Source organism: Haemaphysalis longicornis, unplaced genomic scaffold, assembly GCF_048455015.1.
Source record: "Haemaphysalis longicornis isolate Haplotype H1 unplaced genomic scaffold, Haemaphysalis longicornis Haplotype H1 scaffold_28, whole genome shotgun sequence".
NCBI classification, from domain to species: Eukaryota; Metazoa; Arthropoda; class Arachnida; order Ixodida; family Ixodidae; genus Haemaphysalis; species Haemaphysalis longicornis.
The window spans coordinates 28,173-47,889 of NW_027526329.1; the positions used below are offsets into that span (position 1 = coordinate 28,173).

General features: G+C 50.0%; 5 non-coding genes across 5 annotated transcripts; all 5 read right to left on the reverse strand.

Moving 5' to 3' along the window:
* Positions 1 to 16,597: 16,597 nt before the first annotated feature.
* On the reverse strand, positions 16,598 to 16,669 carry Trnag-ucc (transfer RNA glycine (anticodon UCC)). Its single transcript has one exon. It is a non-coding gene; the product is annotated as a tRNA-Gly (tRNA).
* Positions 16,670 to 17,226: 557 nt separating this feature from the next.
* Trnag-ucc (transfer RNA glycine (anticodon UCC)) lies at positions 17,227 to 17,298 on the reverse strand. Its single transcript has one exon. It is a non-coding gene; the product is annotated as a tRNA-Gly (tRNA).
* A 557-nt stretch (positions 17,299 to 17,855) lies between these two features.
* Positions 17,856 to 17,927, reverse strand: Trnag-ucc (transfer RNA glycine (anticodon UCC)). The gene has a single exon. It is a non-coding gene; the product is annotated as a tRNA-Gly (tRNA).
* Positions 17,928 to 18,483: 556 nt separating this feature from the next.
* Trnag-ucc (transfer RNA glycine (anticodon UCC)) lies at positions 18,484 to 18,555 on the reverse strand. Its single transcript has one exon. It is a non-coding gene; the product is annotated as a tRNA-Gly (tRNA).
* Positions 18,556 to 19,112: 557 nt separating this feature from the next.
* Trnag-ucc (transfer RNA glycine (anticodon UCC)) lies at positions 19,113 to 19,184 on the reverse strand. The gene has a single exon. It is a non-coding gene; the product is annotated as a tRNA-Gly (tRNA).
* Positions 19,185 to 19,717: the final 533 nt, after the last annotated feature.

The window sequence follows — 19,717 nt, forward strand, 5'->3', positions numbered from 1 at the left end:
CACCGAAGGTACACATCGGCTATCAGTGCCGCACTGGCGGAGGGCTACCGACGAAATGCCACCACATGTGGGACGTTAACGGGCCTCGAAATCTTTCCACAAGAGATATTTCAAAACGTTCATCGCCTCGATCAGAAAAACGGCCGCCGCTCGTGTGATCTGACGCTCAATACTACCTTGCACTGCGGCCGCCGATATGCATAGCCTGATAACTAGTGGCGCTTACCGCTGTGTACGATGCGAGGGAGGAGGAGTCAAGAGTATTGTTCTGTTTTGACCGCCCCCCCCCCCCCCTAAAAAAATCTTCCTTGCTCCCAAGTCAGCCGCAGCCTTCCTTGCAAATGCCCTCTAGCGGGACATAGGTAAGATTGCCTATACCACTAACTGGTTTTATGTGGTGCCACCTATCGCTTATCCCCTGAAAGAGAAGAGGTGAGTAATTCGTCCGTTATAGTCTGCATCATTTTGAATAACGTAATCCTCGGTAGATAAGGCCGCAAGCCGTTCAGCGACATTTTCACTGCCACTGGCCAAAGACGCACGAAGTTTCTCCATGCAACAATGCTAATTACTTTTTCTGATGTAACAGTGCCATTCAATTTCCTCGGCAATAGCACTGGTTTTGTGATTGCTAAAACTGCTTCCAAGTATCGCATCTTTTGTTTTTGACCGGATCCACAGCGTAGCCAATTTACACCAGCGTTACCGCTAATTTGCAGGAGAAAAGAAAGCCTCTGTCGTGCCGCCAGCCAAAATCGCTGCTGTGGCGTTCACGGCAACGCCACGAGTACGTCCCGTTCTTCGCCTCCTTATCTCCCAATGACGGCCGCATCCGCTGCCTGCAGGCCTAGGAGTCCCCGGCCGTGGTCGTCACCCATTCGTGCCTCGTCAGCCCCACCGCTTTTCCAATGCGCCTTAGTGCCGGGCCTCTTGCGTCAGCAGCGCCTCTAGCGAGGGTTTCAACGGGACGTCGATGCCAGAACTGCCTCGTGGTGATGACGAAGCAGCAGATCTACGAGATAAACTCAGTCGTCTCATTTTTAATTTATAGTCTCCGCGACGATTTCCTGGGGCCTTTTCATTCATATCAATTACAGCCTGAGGAATACTTTGCCGCGAATTCCCTGCCTACTAAGCCTAATTGTGGCTGTAAAAGAATGCAGTCACGAGATTTTGAAACGTCAGTGCAAATCTTGCCTTTTGGACAGCAACATACGTCGTTTTGACGAGCAGAAGCAACAAGGTTCTATGCCATAAACATGCGTGACGGTGGTAACAACCCAGAAATATACAGGGAAAAACGCGGTTACGTAAACGCGCTAGAACGTGTACCTCAGAGAAAAAATTATTTATTTCGTCCAGCGTGAAAGTAAATGGCGGCATAGTGTAAAACAAAAAAAAATAGAATCAGATGATCTACAAAAGACGTGTCACGCGTTAGCGTTACTCTGGCATTGAGGGAGCGTTTTGGAATGGAGATGCTGCATTTACCATTTATCAGTGACAAGACCTTCAAGACAAGACAAGACCTTCAGTGACGCTTCTGAATGAGAGGGACATTGGATCGCCGTAGTTAAAACGCCGTCTTGGGCCCCAGCGTCCACAAATGCCTCTACAACCTGGGGCTGGTTCACAGCCGCTCGTAATGGTGCGCCCGTGGTCTGCGCGTCTGCGTTCCCGGTCGACCGACTGTGGAGTCTAGTTAGCGGCCTGTTGTTGGTCACTTGATGGTATAGCCAGGGTGACCTAGTTACAGGGTGGGCTGGAAAGGCGGGTAGAGGACGGCCCATGTAGATCGCCAACGCCGCTTCCTCCGCAACAAAATTAAGTTTGTTCTATTAAGCTCTAATAATTGATTCAAGTCGGGGCCACTCCGCTTGGGTCATATGCTGGAATTGAGCCTGATAGATAAGTCGAGGCTGAAGTATTGACCGCACCAAGAGTCGGGCTATTTTGAAGCAGGAGCCCCTTCCCCCTTTTTTGACATGCGTCGGATAAGGTGTAGCATTTGACCTGCTTGTCGGCGGGCAGATCGAAGCCACAAGGCAGCTGACCCTGACAACGAAATTTCCAATCCCAGCACGCGAAGAGAGGTAGCAGTGCGCACAGGCTGGCTGGATAGTTGTAGCGCGATCGGGGATATCTCCAATCTACGACGGCCCCAAGCATTGGCCACAGACAGAAGGGCTGTCTTCTCGACTGAAAGCGAGAGACCAGCGTATTCACACCACTTCTGTGTATCGGTTAAAGCTTGTTGCAGGCTCGCGGGTTGCCGAGACAGGTCTGGGTGGACAGTCCATACTGTAATATCGTCCGCGTACACCAAAAGGTGTATGTCTGGCATGGAGCCAAGATGCCAGGCAAGCGGCAGCATAACTACGTTAAATAGGAAGGGTGAAATCACCGATCCCTGAGGCACTCCACGGACGGGCATAAAATGGCAATAACTAGCTCCACCAATCCGTACTGAAAATGATCTTTTAGTCAAGAAGGTCCGGATAAAAGATCGGACCTTTTCCGGCACAAGTAAGCTTTGGAGAACTTCCAGGATAGCACTGTGGCTGACGTTGTCATATGCCTTGTGAATGTCCATGGCAAGCAACGTCCGCACTTTGCGAGATCGGCCACCCAGTCGCACCATTGATGATAAATGCTCAAGTCCATCCTCTGTCCCCAGACGAGGTCTGAACCCAATCTGTGCCGGGTGGTGCCACCGGTAAGTGTCCATCCACCACTGAAGTCGCGTAGCCAGCATTCGCTCCAACAGTTTCCACAAGGTGCACATTAATGCGATTGGGCGCAAATTGGGAAAATGCTCGGGTGGTTAGCCTGGCTTCGGTATAGCGACGATATCTGCCCGGAGCCATGACTGGTATTTGGCCCGAGAGCCACACCTCATTGATAGAATCGAGGAGACGGCTCAGGGCCGGATCGTCGAGCTTCTTATAAACCTCGTACGTAACGCCGCCTGGGCCTGGATATGACCGAATTTTCGCCTGGTCTATCGCAGCCAGGAACTCTGCCATGGTGAAAGCCGATAGCATTCCACGGACCGCGGCATCAGAAGGGGAGGCTCCGACGTGGCTCGGTAGAGGAAACGGGCACGGGTTGCTAGCCGGGAGGATGTCAAATGCACGGTACAAGGCGCGAACCACATCGAAGGCAAAGTGGTCCGGGTTCTTGCCTGATGCCAGGCACGCACTGACTGCTGCATCCGGGGTGCGGCCGCCTGATTCCATTGCCCGAAAAGTGCTCTAAATAGACAATGTGGTGGACGAAGGGCCGAGCGACTCACACCAGCTAAGCCATCGTTGCCGCGAAAGACGTTTCTCGTGTCGTCTGGCCGCAGCGGTCAACCGTTGCAAACGCATTCGAGCCGGCGCACACGAGGGATCCCGCGAGGCAGCCACTTCAGCCTGTTTGCGCTGGGCCCACATCTGCAAAAGTCGGATGTCAGGCTTTGGCCGGGACTCCTCTACCCACGTCCTCCGACTGGCACTGCTCAGAGCCTCTTTAATCACAGTGGTGAGGTCGGTGGTGGGGGCCGTCATGGTTGCATTGATGTTGCACCGGAACTCATCCCAGTTCACTATATTGTAGCTCCGCCGAAGCCGATGCGTCGAGGTCGGGGCAATGCCAAGCCGGATAGGGTGATGATCACTGCCCCAGCAGTCGGCCTCTCGCTGCCGAGATACCACTGCACTACCAAGTCACCACGTTAAGTCGGGTGAGTAGGGCGGCATCCGGGGATGAGTGCATCGACGCGTAGGACATGATATATCATTTAGAAGTGCGAAGTGGGCATCGTTGAAATGTTCAAGTAACGTGCATCCGCGTTCACTTGAGGTAGGGTATCCCCAATTGCAATGGGGCGCATTGAAGTCACCGTTACGAGTATGGGACAGCCAGCGTTCGAACGGCGCAGAGATGTTAGCCAGCCCAATCACAGCCGGGGTGCACGTCCGCTGTGTGGCCGCACATAGCACGACACAAGAATTATTGCACACCTGGGCAGTTGCACCTTTACCGCAACCACTTCCTGCCAAGCCGTACATCATGCTTCTAATGGAATTGAAGTTTGTGCATACGCCGTGTGCACATAAATTGCGGCTTTGCCTGGTGGAGACGTGGTGGAGCCACAGCGCCCATCAGGTATGGAAGGCGTAGCATAGGCTCTAAAATTGGGGAGGCGAGGTAACCCGTTCGTCTCTTGGAGCAGGAACGCCCAAGCTCGACGTTTGCCTAGGCGGAGACGTTCACGAAGCTAACTCATCTTCGTTGTGAGCCCCCGGCAGTTTCACTGTACTACATATTGTGGGTCAGGCATAGTAATAAGAGGTCTAGCGAAGTTGGGCTGCTAACACAGACACCAAATTCTGTAGCTGCTGCACCACAAACTGAAGGAGCTCTTGCTGGGTGCGGATGGAAGGCACTGGCTTTTGCTGGTGCGGGCTCGGTTGTGGGAGACCGGGCTGACTCGAATGGCGTGGTTGTTCTGGCGGCTGACGCTGCGATCGACGAATTAGCCGAGCACGGCGCTGGCTGAGCTTGGTGACGTCAGCTTGCAGCACAGCCAACTGTTGGTCCACCTCTACTAGCTCGTCTGTAACCGGAGATGCATTTCCAGTGAACTTGTGCTTATTCTGTCGACGTGAGGAGCGACGGAGCACATCGCGGTACGAGAGCTGCGTGTACTCTGCCGGCTCTGCAGCGACTTCCTCCATAGCGTCTTCGTTACCTCCGCCAAAACTCGAAGCGATTGGACGTATGGATTGCCTTGGGCTCAGACCGGCGTCGCCACGCTCGTCGTTTAGCAAGTGCAGCTTTGCATTTCGTAGGACATTTCTTGTCCGTAATGTCATGGTCATCGCTACGACACAGACCGCATCGAAACATGAACTTTGGCGGCGTGGCCGACGGGTTAGCTGGCGGTTCCGATTAAGAAGTAGCGAGTGGTTCTGTGGCAGAGGATGGGCAGGAAGTGCTCATGTGCCCCTGACGAAAGCATCGGTAACAGTGCACCACTCCAGCCTTGAACAGGCGGGGCCGAAGTACGCTGCCATTGTACAAAAGTCGTTCTGGTGGCTCTAGCGGACCACGCAGAGTAACCAGGCACGTGCGGCCAGAGCCCATGTAGCGGGCAAGAAGCACCTGGTGAGTGGCACACCGGAGGCTGGCACGAAGGACTTCTGGATCCTCGCCGGGATCTACCCCAGAAACGACATATCGCCGGAAGTCACTTCCCGACAGCAGGTACACTTGTACAGTAAGCTGCTTTTCAGCCGCGAGTGGAATGCGGTGTAGGGAGCATAGCCGCTTTACAGCCTCTAGAGGCGGCACCCACACAGATATAGTGTTGGTGCGACTGTGGTAGGCGTAGCCAGTAAATCCAGAGGTTTCCAGGCAGCTGTCGAGAGTCCGTTGAAGTAACTTCGTTGGAGGAGACAGGATGTTGAAGCGCTCTCGAGGTTTGATGGCCACCTTCGACGTGGAGGAGCTGGCCGTCGCTGTAAAGCCCTGCGGAGCGGCGGTCGCTGCACGGGGTGGAGCGGCTGCCGGTGGTGAACTGCACTCATCCGACCGCTAAAGGGGCTTGTTAGTGTCCGAGGAACACGCCCGCTTGGCGGCAGGTGAAGTTGAGTCTTCAGTAGTGACTTGGGGTGCCCCCTGGTTAGACGGACGCTTAGATAAACTGGAGGGTTCAGCCAGAGGAAGCGGGAACGGTGGCGTTACATCCATTGGTGGGAAATCCTCTAGCGTAGGGTGCGTAGTCGCTTCTGCAGCAGCAAGGGTCACCGCCAGTTGCGCTGACATGTGGGACATAGCTGAGCGGTGCCGTGACCGCCAATTAAACTGCGATTGAGGTGCTAGGCCTAGCGGCCGGGGAGCGGGATCCGAAGCAGAGGACGTCCCCGAGGGGTCGTCCTCTTGCTTGCCGACTGTCCGTGGAGGGGCCAGAGACGTTGCAGCGTGGATCAAAAGGCACAAGAGGGGATAAACCAGCTGACAATTACGAATTCAGGCGAAAACAACGAGCATGGAACAACGCAAAGAGACCGCCCTTAAACCTACTTGCGCTTGAATTCATAGCGCAGTTGACAACCTACTTGCACTTGAATTCATAGCGCAGTTGACATAGCGGTATGTGTCTCCTGTTGCGGTGAGAGAGTTCGTGGTTAGAATCCGGGCGGAGACGCGTCAACTGAACGTTTTGTGGTGATGTCATCACCGTGCCGGATATGACGCCGGTGGGACACCATGGTTTAACCGGGCATAAAACACTTTCGCGTTAAAACATTTCTGGTAAGGTTGATTATGGTGGACGAAGAATAAACCTGTATAGATTTGATCTTCCCAAGACTGTTCTTCCTAAGCGCTGTGCTCAGAAGGGTGAGAAGCCCAGACGGAATTCATAGCTTCCCCTTCAAACTCATTCTGATTACAGATGCAGTTCCGCATCCACTGCTTGTACCGGGATTGGTTTCCGAACTCTTTTTCACATGCTTATAATGCGATAAAATGTAGCTGAACTAAACGACTTCATCTCTTTCACCAATAGCTTTGAAGTGCATGTCTCTTGTTATTTACATCTACCATTTCTTCAAACTCGTGTAATTCTCTGAGGGGACACATGCATCGTCATAGCTAATCCTGATAGCTTCGGCCATAGGATTGGGCCTGTTAACTCGCTTGGTCTTGGCCATCGGCAAACCAACATCATAATCGCAAGTCACTCTTAGCCTTCTTCAGCTCCCTCCTTCGGTATGATGGACTGGTGGAACCTTCAGGACTTCTCATCACTATTTGTGTCATCTTCATCAGTTTGTTGTAACCTAGTTGCAACCAAATGGTTGCAAATTATCTCTAAATGCAATTTCACCATTGTTTTGAACACCCTGATAGCTCAGTGTCACATCACTTCTTTTGTAACAGTGTAGCTGTATATTGCAATGCCGTTGTGCTACACATTTTGTATTGGAGCAAATAATTTGTTTCGGTGTATCATGTCTCTCTATGGTCAACCGAGACAATGTCACTCTACCACAACGCTCTACGATGACTGGTGTCATAAAACTTTCAGAAGAAAACATCGTTTGTTTATAGAAGCTATACCTTAACCCCATGTACTCATTCTAAGCGCTTCCGCCTGGGCATTCCAAGAGCAACACAAAGACGAACCCCTTACACCTTATCTTGCGCCCGTCCGACCAAATGGGGCCTTTAAAATATACAGCGGTGGTTTTCGTTAGCTCATATCCTTATCGTTGTCGGCAATAAAGAGTAATTAGCAGTGGCTTCCAAAAGCGTGCCATGAATTAAACCAGCACTACATTCGAAACATGCTAACGAAGTACGCATTTTACTTTTTAAGACACTTTTTTCGCATTCAGTGCTACAAGGGTAATGGGCCTTGTTTTGTGCAAGGTTGTTGCGGCGGCATCACCACGGCACCATTCATATTATTGTGATCATGTGTGTAGTTCGTATTGGATATGCCTAGAACAAATTGTGCCCACTGTTCCTGCCATAAGCCTCCCAATTGGGCGAGAATACTTCCTTTGGAGCGCCGTCCACGATACAGACACTGAGTTGGCCAACGCGATAATCCGTGAAGACATAAGTTCCAATACCACACTTTCGGTGTGGCTTGTTCATATTCTTCGCCCGGCAATTCAATTGTCGTAAAAGATACCAAACCACCCCTGCTGCTCACGAAAACAATGTGTAGAACACTCAAAGAGAACACTCAAAGGGGAAAAAACACGGTGCTTCCGCAAGAGGCAGCATTTCTGGTGCTCGAACCCAGGCTCCAAACTCGAGATTCTACTCTTAGGCTGCTGAGGCCGAACAGAGGAGTTCTTTTAGCAGTTCCTCAAAGGATAGATCGAATGTTTCAGGTCAAAAAGAAGGTGGCGTCGAGTGCGAACAGGAAGTGCCTAGCTTGTACTCACAGGGAAAAGGGATATCTCTGTCTCTTCGCCGTTACCCGATTCACAACGGACGCGTGACCTCAGAGAACCACGGTGGAGCGCAGTGCATCCCGCTGACCCGCAAATCAATCGCTCCTATTTCAAAATCTTCGGGGGTCACTCTTCCACCTACTGAGCTTCCAGCACTGGGCCTTAGCTTGGCTGCCGATCCTCAGGCCATAGGGACTTGTCCGACAAACTCGGTTTTACGAGACAGTGTATGCACGATAGCTTCGAGTTTAATTTGTGCCCGTTGTGGGCCTTGAGGAATAATAGAATAACGCGCCGTCGTCATTCTCACTACTCTCGCGCGGCACCGAACTGCCCTACCGAGAGACACTGGCCGAAACGCGTTCGAGAGCGAGGCACGACTCTCGGCTCGCGTGTACGTTTTCAGTCACTTCACAGGGAAGCGATAATTTTCATAGTACCAGGGTTTATTACACGGACAACCACCTTACAAACACTGCAGCGCATTACGCACGTAGCCTCTGGGGCATACACTCGTCAGAGTGTGCCCAGCCCGTCTACGGGCGGGAGTTAGGGTCCGTCGGCCTTGGCCGGCCGCGAGATCGGGGAAGGGGGCTCTCTGCGGACGCTATACATTTCAAGTCACTGGACTCAACCTGGCCGCATCTGCGCTCGTCCGCTCACCTTAGAAGGCGCAAGCCGTCACAGCGCGGACTTGGGCAAACCACCAAAGGCGTGGAATATGCCCGGAGACTCGCCGGTCAGCCTAGGTAAACGCACTGATGCAAATCGAGGCATGCGCAAATCGACTCGGTGTGTGCGATGACCCACGCTATTGGGAGACAACGGCGAATGCATGAAACGGCCAAAAGTGGCCGAAGGGCATTTACGTACCGTGCGATCGCTGCGCGTCCCAAGGGCGGTATCTGCGGGAGTCTCCTGCGTGCGTCCCCCATACCCTCGTAGGGAGAGGAGGAAGGAGCACGAGGATCGCCCTCACCCCATCAATGAGAAGGCCGTCTTAGCGCCTCCTCACTCGGATTGGAGGGGCCTGGGCCCCACACCGTGGGTCACGTAGTGGGCACGGTTTCCACGGTGAACAGCCTCTAACGCACATGACACCATTACCACCTCCGCAGCCACTGGCGCTACAGCTGCCGAAGTCTTCTGATTGCATAATTAGACCTCATTCCAGCACAACACAAACTTGGGCATCGCATAGTTTACAACTGAGGCCATGGAGCCAACGCAATGAAGGAATTATTCTCAACTGACAGATATGGAGAAACAGCAACAAAATTTTATTAGGTGTGTGCATTTACGGGGTGTACGTGTCCATGAAAAAAGACACTAAATTTGATTTTCTGTTAAACTTTTAAAAGAAAACCAACACATGTTGTAGCCAAGGATTGATTTATTTTGACGGTGAATCTTACGTCAACGCAGACGTGATGATTGTTCTTCAGCATTATTATCGCCTAGTTTTCACATGAAGATCGCAACGAAGAAGGCGTCCGAATGCGGGAGAAAGCATGTCTTCGTTAGAAATGTCGCTGACACAAAAAGTATACCTTTTGGTCATTGCAAATTCTTTCGTGTATAAACGAAGACCATATCGGATGTACGGTTCTTGTAATCGCCAAGGTGTTTTGTTACAGAAAAGCTTTACAGCTGCCTTTGTAGCAATAAATAAAATTGTCGCATTTCCCTCTAAAAATTTACCCTACGTACCCACACTTCAGGTGCAGAGGAGGGTCAAGTGACAAAGAAATACTTCGCATCCCACGCTTCATTTCTCGCTCGCTATTAAACTGTGATACTAAGAGGTGAACGAGAGGAAAGGAATAGCCGATCATAGCTCTATGTTCAACCAATCTCCGAAGAAGATGAAGCCAAGTATTGCGCACAGCCTTTCCAGGGCTGTCATGCCCGACTTGTAAATGCAGCTCAATTATAACATGGGGCCCCTCACTTTACCGGCAGCCGCTTAACGATACCTATGTGAAGAAAAACCGTGCTGATAAAAAGAAGCGCCTTTTACTGGCCGTCACACATGGTGACAAGTAAGTCAAACGTGGAACAATTCACATTATTTGTGGTAAATTGATCAGGAATGCGACCTGAGCTTCATTATGGTGACACTAAAATGTGGAGGAACTCTGACGAACTAGGGCAAACTAGGGCCTTGTCGCTGCCTAAGGTGTTGCATTCAATATTTCGTTACTCGGGCAATGCGGTTAGGTGGTAGTCATCGCAGTTTCTACTCATGACATAAAAACAATCGCCTTAACAAAGCGACGAAGTTTACACCGAAGCAAATTTGGATAGTGGCCTAGTTTATAAAAAGCGGGCAACCAACAAGGTTTCCTTAGTTCTGCTAGGTGCAGCAGCATCAAAATCAAACCCACTAATGTGGCCTTCATAGTGCATTATAGTGGAAATGTTCGTAACTGTCGCTATCCACAACGTGACTGAAAATTGTGCTGCGTTCGTTCATACATAAGAGACTTACGTATGTGTTTTCCCGGCCATGGAGATGTTGTAGTTCCGATGGAAGCTGCATGGACTGATCAGCGTACGCATGGGTAACCATACACACATTGCCACCGCTAAAAGTGACTCGTAGTGCTTCCTTACGGACCGCCACATTTCTCCGCAACAATTCGAGCTTCCCCAAGCATAGATAATACCATAATCTCAAGGAGCAGACAAATAAACCTTAGATAAACGAGTGTTTGAAATTTTAAAATAAAAAAAAAATTGCGTCGGTCGGGAGTCGAAACCGGGACAACTGCTTGGAAGGCAGCTATGCTAACCACCATACCACCGACGCCAACGCTGCGGGTGCAACCTCTCGCGACGCTGCCAGCGGGCATTGTTTCATTGTTACGCTCGTGTAAGTGCGAGATAAAAAAATTGACAGGGAAAAAAGAATTACTAGGCGGCTGTCCCGTGCGCCAGCTGGTCGAGGCGTTCGTTGCCAGTGACGCAATACCGCTACGTTCTGCCGCTACGTAATCTATTATGCGTTTTTGTTATAGGGTCCTTTTCGTTTATCACAGCCTACATCCGGGTGAGAAAGACGAAGGTGCGAAAACGTAGTTCCCAGATTCCATGGGGGCTAGCTCCTCTAAGTTCAGCTTGGGCACAACGCCACTGCGATGGCGATCGCGTCTCCAGGAAGATTGCAAACAGACACAGAAAATTACGCACTCATGAAGCTCACTTCGATAGTTTCATGTTACGTCACAAATATGTGGAAATGTATGCGGCCTAAATGAATGGTTTAGCCCGTATACATTTTTATTGCGATAGTTTTTCAGACCCCAAACTATTTGTTGAAATTAAAATTCAAATTGAAAGGAAATTGAAAGTTGCGGCATCTGAATGTATTAGTCGAATTTTATGCTGAACGACTTTCAGATTGTGAATTTTTTATTGCCACACCTTTGTTGCAATATTCCGTATACTTGCAGTTCGTTGTGTGTCATTGCATAAGTTTGTTCAACCCTCCCGCAATCTCCTTCAGAACCTCTGACGTATACTGTATAAGTAATTAGGTAGAAAAATAAATAAATAATGAATTGAAGGAGTAAAGTCCCGGTTTCGTGACGCACAACTGCGTTCGGCAGTTAACTTTGCTCGTGAACGAGTCCGCGCTAATGTGTTAACCACTAACCTACAACCGTCAACCGTGATTGCAGTGTTCGCATCTTAATTTAACATCAATTTGTACTACCTCAATAGAATGCTTTCCTTCAAAACTAAGTAACCTTACGCTAAGGTTCTGCTGATTTTCGTAATGGATGCTTTGGGCAGAACTTGAGTGTCTAAAATAGGCTAGCTTTGTGCGACTGTTTACGATACAAAACCATTATTTTTTCTCGTTTGATCCTTCCCTGTAGGCCGTCACCAGTGGCTTCTATAGGATGACCTTTTCGCTAATGGGAAGGGTGTCCAAGAAATTGGCGCTACTAAAAAAACCGTGCGGGATTACTAGCAATGGTTAGCATGCGTCATGCAAGCGGGTTTCTAAACTGGGCTCCCTGCATATTACATTCCGCTTACCGTGCAAAGACTGTTGACCGCCCATAACTCCATGACCATCGGCGCCCCCACTGCCCGTAATGTTTTCCAACATGTTCTGCTTAAACTATCAGCTCTTCTTTTTCACGCACAAGCCACAGTTTGTCATGGGACCGTTTACAACTCGTTGTAGGAAGGTGGAGCACACTGAGCAAAATTACCGGTTCCGCCCGTGCCCCGGACGTCCGTCAGATTTCATGGCGTGGATACAAGGACCACATCATGGCCCCTGCTCCGATTCCTTCGCGAATCCGGCGTGTATCTGTACATTTAATCTCCCCTTATGCTGAATTGCGAACTTCCGCAATAAAAAAAAATAGACAGAGGGAGATGAAGAAATATTCATGAGATGTGTGCATTCGCTAAATTTACCATTTATACGGACATTGTGAAGGGATAATGGTCTCAACTAGCGTCACTAAATAAAGGCTTTTAGAGTATCGCCACTCTTTTCTCTCATTGTTATGTGCCGCCAGGATTTTCATTGGTCGGTCGGCACCACGTGATATTTGTTTACCCATGGGCGCAGCCATTTTGTTTTTGGGCGGCTCTCCTCTCTCTCTCTCTCCCTGCTGCGTGAATGCTAGAGCTAGGGTCCCTAGAAATTATGCTAGCCTGCCGTCCGCGCGCTTTCTCTATGGGAAGGCGTGTCCGCGCCGCTGATGCACGCACAGCGCTGCGCAGAGGGCGCTGCGAGCAATCGGAGCGCCCGAGCGGCCGGAGCGAGAACGGCCGCCTGTGCCGCGCGCTACTGCCGCGGAGCGCGAGCGCGCATCGGGGTTTGTCGGCCACTTAGAGCGGTGAAATCGAATGGTACGAGGTACATCAGCTTCTAATCAGCTCACTATAAGACCTTTTAGTTTCCCGCCCCGAGTTTTTCGCGAATTGGGCTACGGAGCCTCTTTGCGGCCGCTGAATTTCGCGAATGTGACCGAAGGATGAAACCGCAGCAACCAGCGTAGCCGTTTCACTACCACCGCTTGAATCATTATTAAAGTAAAGCTTTCTGTGTCTCACTGATGGCCTATGTCGCCTCGAAAAAGCACTGAAAGAAAGCCAACTGTCTCTGACGACAGTGATGTTTGTGAGTAAAGTGAGAGGGAAAAAAAACGCTTCCCGTGGTCAGATTCGAAGCTGGCTTCATCGCGTTTTGAAGCCGACGTCTATCTCAATGCGCAATTCCAACATGGTCAAAGCAGTTTGCATTTGGAGAGGAGTGCAGTCAGAAAAAGTATCCACTCCTCCACTCCGCAACGATGGTTGAACACGAAGCTTTCTTTGCGTGAAATCAAACGGCGAAGGGTCGATGTCAAATCCGGCGCGATCATAAGTCCAAAATGCGTGCGAGTAAAAGTGAAAGCTCAATCTAGTCAAAGTCAAAACTCAGACGACAAGGAATCGCTCACAAAAAAGCTTGGCGTTCAACCATCAATGTTCAGACAGTGAGATCCCGTTCAAAAAGAGCTCCCTGCGGCACCAGAAGCTGCGTTTGTTCCACATCGAAACTACCGGGTCATTCCCGAACGTCGTTGACGGTGACAAGCACGCAGACGGCTGGTAGGCTGACAAAAAGAAAAGCGAAAGCTTGAGTAAAATGTGCCAGCAAAAACTTGTTCCTATATACTTTTTGCAGAGTGCGGGGGGAGGGGGGGATCAAGCGAGGTATATATGGTCATGACGGTATAAATAAACGTCAATATTTTTACTCCTTGGTTTCAAACAGCCGCGATTATAAGGATTGGCCACAACACAAATATTCTCCCGTTTTGCTTTCCCCGCGTGCGCCTCGCAATTCCCTTCGAGTGTGTGGGTGATCAAAAAGAACCTGTGCAATGAGGAATGCAAGCGAAGTTACTGATTTGCAGCCGGGTGTTATTAAAAATCAGTTTCACGTACACAATGCTGGCGAATGTTTCAAATCGTGGTGTTCACGAAAATTACAGGCACGCAAAAGAGGTTTGATAGTACCCAAATTTTTGAAAATTTCGAGGTAAGCGGAGTGTTGGGTTAAGCGAAATGAGAAAAACGTATACGGCCAGATTACTGGAATAAGAGCTAGTGCTGGTAACAAACGCTCCAATGCACAGGGACGCTTCCGGAATACAGGCAAAATAATTTGCAGAAAAAAAAAACATTTTTTTTCTAGGTATTGCGGAAAAAGAACTGCGTGATGCTCGCCTGTTACGCCTTCGCATCTGGCCCCAAAAAAGTGTTCTCGAGCTTCTCAATGCTGCATCAACTGTTGGTCGCCAACGCTATATTCTATCTTGCTGAAAAGCAGGCAAAGCATATGTTTTTCTTGTTCCTGCCATTTTTGGCACTTCTTGAGACACGTCGTCGTCCACATGATCAGAAGCGTCTTCCCCAGCTATATGAACAATGTAGGCGTCGGACAGCACTCCGATAACGGGAGATCGGCCGCGCACAGTGCGTACCCCGCGCAAATTTGCCGTTCGCGACGGTGTTCGGCGCGTAATTGGAGCTAAGCTTTAACCGAGAGCTTATCAGCTGCCTGCAGCGGATGTTGCATTGCGTCCTCTTTGTCAACATTTCGAGATATCCGTGATCCCCGAAAAGTTGTATCGAGACAAAGGGTGGAAAATGTCGCCTATGGCAGGTATATGCACGCCAAAAGAAGGTTTCGACTTAACCGGTATTTCGAGATATCCGAGTTCGAGTTATGGAGAAATCACTGTATCTGATGACTGAAGGTGATAAAACTTCGTATGCATGTGCACACGTCTTGATGTTTTATTCGGCATTTACATTTAACAGATTCCCAGTTGACTGGACGTAACTGCAAGGGGGCCGCGAAGACGTGCGCTTAAGGGCCTCCAGATGAACGATGCGAAAGGTCAGAAGGCACCGGTTCGAGCTCCTTTATTTACATACACGTACAGGGGACATCTTGGGAAACTTGCAAAGAAAGTCGGTTCCAAAGAGCCATACAAAAAAGCGGAGCGCCGACACACCACAGACACATTTTCACGCGCTGACTAATACATCAGTTAACAACGGCGGGGGTATTCACAAAGAACGGTTGTTTTCTAGCTGAAGTCCCGCATAATGTTTCCAAGCTGCAAAACGACGCTGTGCCGGCAGTGTTCCCGAAGCCCCCGAGTATGTGTGGAAATCGAAATAGCGTAGCGACACGATTCGCGGTTTTTACAAGGCTCGATCCTTCATAATACGCGAAAACGTACTCCTGTCACTTCACGTTTCGGTTAAAACTCTTCGTACTGGTGAGAGCGAACTTATTGGGCTAATCTGGTTTGTCGACAGAAACGGATAGGGTTCGAGAAGGGGCAGTTAAAATGGGCTGAGCCCGCCCAGAAATAAGGCAGAACTACGAAGGCAGCAGCGGCACGGCAGAGCGCCGTCCGCCGATGCCCACCGCGCCGGCCGGCCACCGCGCTCCGATTGACTGCAGCGCCGCCGCTGCATGCATCACGGAGGAGCCCCCTTCGCGGCCGGCGGACGGCAGACTAGCACATATTTCTAGGGACCATACTAGAGCGGCCCGTCACATTCTGCCCGTCACAACCGGCGGCGGTTTCGTTGGGAGAGATGGCAACACTCCAAGCCAGAAACAAAATGGCCCCCATACGCTTTCGGGTGCACGAAGCGTACTCTAAAGCGTAGCTTATTTAGTGACGCTAGTCTCAACCTCGCAAGAAAGACAGTGGAAGAATGCGAAAATAGGCAGGGCCACAGCGGAGCGGTAAAGTTAATTGTTCCCTTTCGTTCAATGTCATTTCCTGCGACGTTGAAACCATTATGTGCAAGCACCAACTAGCCAGACAATGCACCTGAAGCTATTCCGTTGTCAAGGGAGAATGATGCAATGTAGGCGCGAAGAGAATGACGCAGCTACGGCGTGAGGGCTGGTTTTTGGTTGGCTACGAACGAGGAGGAAGAGGCTGTTGGCTGTGTGTAAGAGGCGTGGTTGCCAGTGACTACGATGCCTGCTCCCATGGCACTGGCTGCTGTTTTGCAAATACAGTGAAGAAATTTGTTCTTGCACTGTCTTCCTTCGTTATCATGGCTGTCTTACCCGGCGTAGTTAATGATGAATGAAAGCGCGCTATGGGAAGAACGCTATATAAACAGCGTAGAACGGTACCGCATTGTCGGCATCGGTGGCGTCCGGGGAGCAGTAGGAAACCGGAAAATTTCGCCTTGACGCAGCCTAAATATGGGACTTCCATTCCGATGCAGCAAATTTCATTTTCCTGCGTTTGTGTGCCGGAACAAGGGCGCTTCAGACGCTTTGCTTACAAAATGTATTTATTGAGACAAGTTAAAGGTGTTCCAGTTTAGTGCAGCAGATTTAAACAACTTTTACAAAACATGCCCCGTTCAGCCTGGAGGGCCTTCTATTTATTGAAAACTAGCGGTAGTACCACGGGATGCCCGGGGTTAACATTCTTTCATACAAAGTGCACGTTGTCACGGGTATTGGCGTTTATCTTGTCGGTGAATTCCTCTTGAACGTAGGCACGGCGATTGCTTGTGGGCGCTAATATTGTCTAGTTGTCGCTTCAACCTGCAAACAGCGATAAAAAAAGCAATGCGTCAGCCAGGAATCGAACCCGGGTCAACTGCTTGGAAGGCAGCTATGCTAACCACTATACCACTGACGCCGACAATGCGGTGTTGTTCTGCGAAGAAAACAGTAGTTCAAGGACTCGAGGAGGGGACGTGGCCTGGATCACAATGCCGAGAACGCCCAAACAATTGCGGTCGCGGATTCGGGAAGGGAGAAGTACGAAAGCGGGAAACTTCGCAGTCACGCAGCTTAAATACGGAACGTCCATTCCGATAAAGCGAATCTTTTGTTGTGTGCGCGCTTGCCGCTACAAGGGCGATTCAGACGCCTTTTCTGAGTGCAAAGCCTTTGCCTCCGAAATGTATTTATTGAGACAAGTTCAGCGTACGCCCTTTTTAGTGTGGCAATTTTAAACGACTTTTAAAAAACATGACCCGCTCACCCAGGTAGGGCCTTCTATTTATTGAAAACTAGCGGTAGTACCACGGGATGCCCGGGGTTAACACTCTTTCATACAAAGTGCACGTTGTCACGGGTATTGGCGTTTATCTTGTCGGTGAATTCCTCTTGAACGTGAGCACGGCGATTGCTTGTGGGCGCTAATATTGTCTAGTTGTCGCTTCAACCTGCAAACAGCGATAAAAAAAGCAATGCGTCAGCCGGGAATCGAACCCGGGTCAACTGCTTGGAAGGCAGCTATGCTAACCACTATACCACTGACGCCGACAATGCGGTGTTGTTCTGCGAAGAAAACAGTAGTTCAAGGACTCGAGGAGGGGACGTGGCCTGGATCACAATGCCGAGAACGCCCAAACAATTGCGGTCGCGGATTCGGGAAGGGAGAAGTACGAAAGCGGGAAACTTCGCAGTCACGCAGCTTAAATACGGAACGTCCATTCCGATAAAGCGAATCTTTTGTTGTGTGCGCGCTTGCCGCTACAAGGGCGATTCAGACGCCTTTTCTGAGTGCAAAGCCTTTGCCTCCGAAATGTATTTATTGAGACAAGTTCAGCGTACGCCCTTTTTAGTGTGGCAATTTTAAACGACTTTTAAAAAACATGACCCGCTCACCCAGGTAGGGCCTTCTATTTATTGAAAACTAGCGGTAGTACCACGGGATGCCCGGGGTTAACATTCTTTCATACAAAGTGCACGTTGTCACGGGTATTGGCGTTTATCTTGTCGGTGAATTCCTCTTGAACGTAGGCACGGCGATTGCTTGTGGGCGCTAATATTGTCTAGTTGTCGCTTCAACCTGCAAACAGCGATAAAAAAAGCAATGCGTCAGCCGGGAATCGAACCCGGGTCAACTGCTTGGAAGGCAGCTATGCTAACCACTATACCACTGACGCCGACAATGCGGTGTTGTTCTGCGAAGAAAACAGTAGTTCAAGGACTCGAGGAGGGGACGTGGCCTGGATCACAATGCCGAGAACGCCCAAACAATTGCGGTCGCGGATTCGGGAAGGGAGAAGTACGAAAGCGGGAAACTTCGCAGTCACGCAGCTTAAATACGGAACGTCCATTCCGATAAAGCGAATCTTTTGTTGTGTGCGCGCTTGCCGCTACAAGGGCGATTCAGACGCCTTTTCTGAGTGCAAAGCCTTTGCCTCCGAAATGTATTTATTGAGACAAGTTCAGTGTACGCCCTTTTTAGTGTGGCAATTTTAAACGACTTTTAAAAAACATGACCCGCTCACCCAGGTAGGGCCTTCTATTTATTGAAAACTAGCGGTAGTACCACGGGATGCCCGGGGTTAACATTCTTTCATACAAAGTGCACGTTGTCACGGGTATTGGCGTTTATCTTGTCGGTGAATTCCTCTTGAACGTAGGCACGGCGATTGCTTGTGGGCGCTAATATTGTCTAGTTGTCGCTTCAACCTGCAAACAGCGATAAAAAAGCAATGCGTCAGCCAGGAATCGAACCCGGGTCAACTGCTTGGAAGGCAGCTATGCTAACCACTATACCACTGACGCCGACAATGCGGTGCAGTTCTGCGAAGAAAACAGTAGTTCAAGGACTCGAGGAGGGGACGTGGCCTTGATCACAATGCCGAGAACGCCAAAACAATTGCGGTCGCGGATTCGGGAAGTTAGAAGTACGAAAGCGGGAAACTTCGCAGTCACGCAGCTTAAATACGGCACGTCCATTCCGATAAAGCGAATCTTTTGTTGTGTGCGCGCTTGCCGCTACAAGGGCGATTCAGACGCCTTTTCTGAGTGCAAAGCCTTTGCCTCCGAAATGTATTTATTGAGACAAGTTCAGCGTACGCCCTTTTTAGTGTGGCAATTTTAAACGACTTTTAAAAAACATGACCCGCTCACCGAGGTAGAGCCTTCTATTTATTGAAAACTAGCGGTAGTAGCACGGGATGCCCGGGGTTAACATTCTTTCATACAAAGTGCACGTTGTCACGGGTATTGGCGTTTATCTTGTCGGTGAATTCCTCTTGAACGTAGGCACGGCAATTGCTTGTGGGCGCTAATATTGTCTAGTTGTCGCTTCAACCTGCAAACAGCGATAAAAAAAGCAATGCGTCAGCCAGGAATCGAACCCGGGTCAACTGCTTGGAAGGCAGCTATGCTAACCACTATACCACTGACGCCGACAATGCGGTGTTGTTCTGCGAAGAAAACAGTAGTTCAAGGACTCGAGGAGGGGACGTGGCCTGGATCACAATGCCAAGAACGCCCAAACAATTGCGGTCGCGGATTCGGGAAGGGAGAAGTACGAAAGCGGGAAACTTCGCAGTCACGCAGCTTAAATACGGAATGTCTATTCCGATAAAGCGAATCTTTTGTTGTGTGCGCGCTTGCCGCTACAAGGGCGATTCAGACGCCTTTTCTGAGTGCAAAGCCTTTGCCTCCGAAATGTATTTATTGAGACAAGTTCAGCGTACGCCCTTTTTAGTGTGGCAATTTTAAACGACTTTTAAAAAACATGACCCGCTCACCCAGGTAGGGCCTTCTATTTATTGAAAACTAGCGGTAGTACCACGGGATGCCCGGGGTTAACACTCTTTCATACAAAGTGCACGTTGTCACGGGTATTGGCGTTTATCTTGTCGGTGAATTCCTCTTGAACGTGAGCACGGCGATTGCTTGTGGGCGCTAATATTGTCTAGTTGTCGCTTCAACC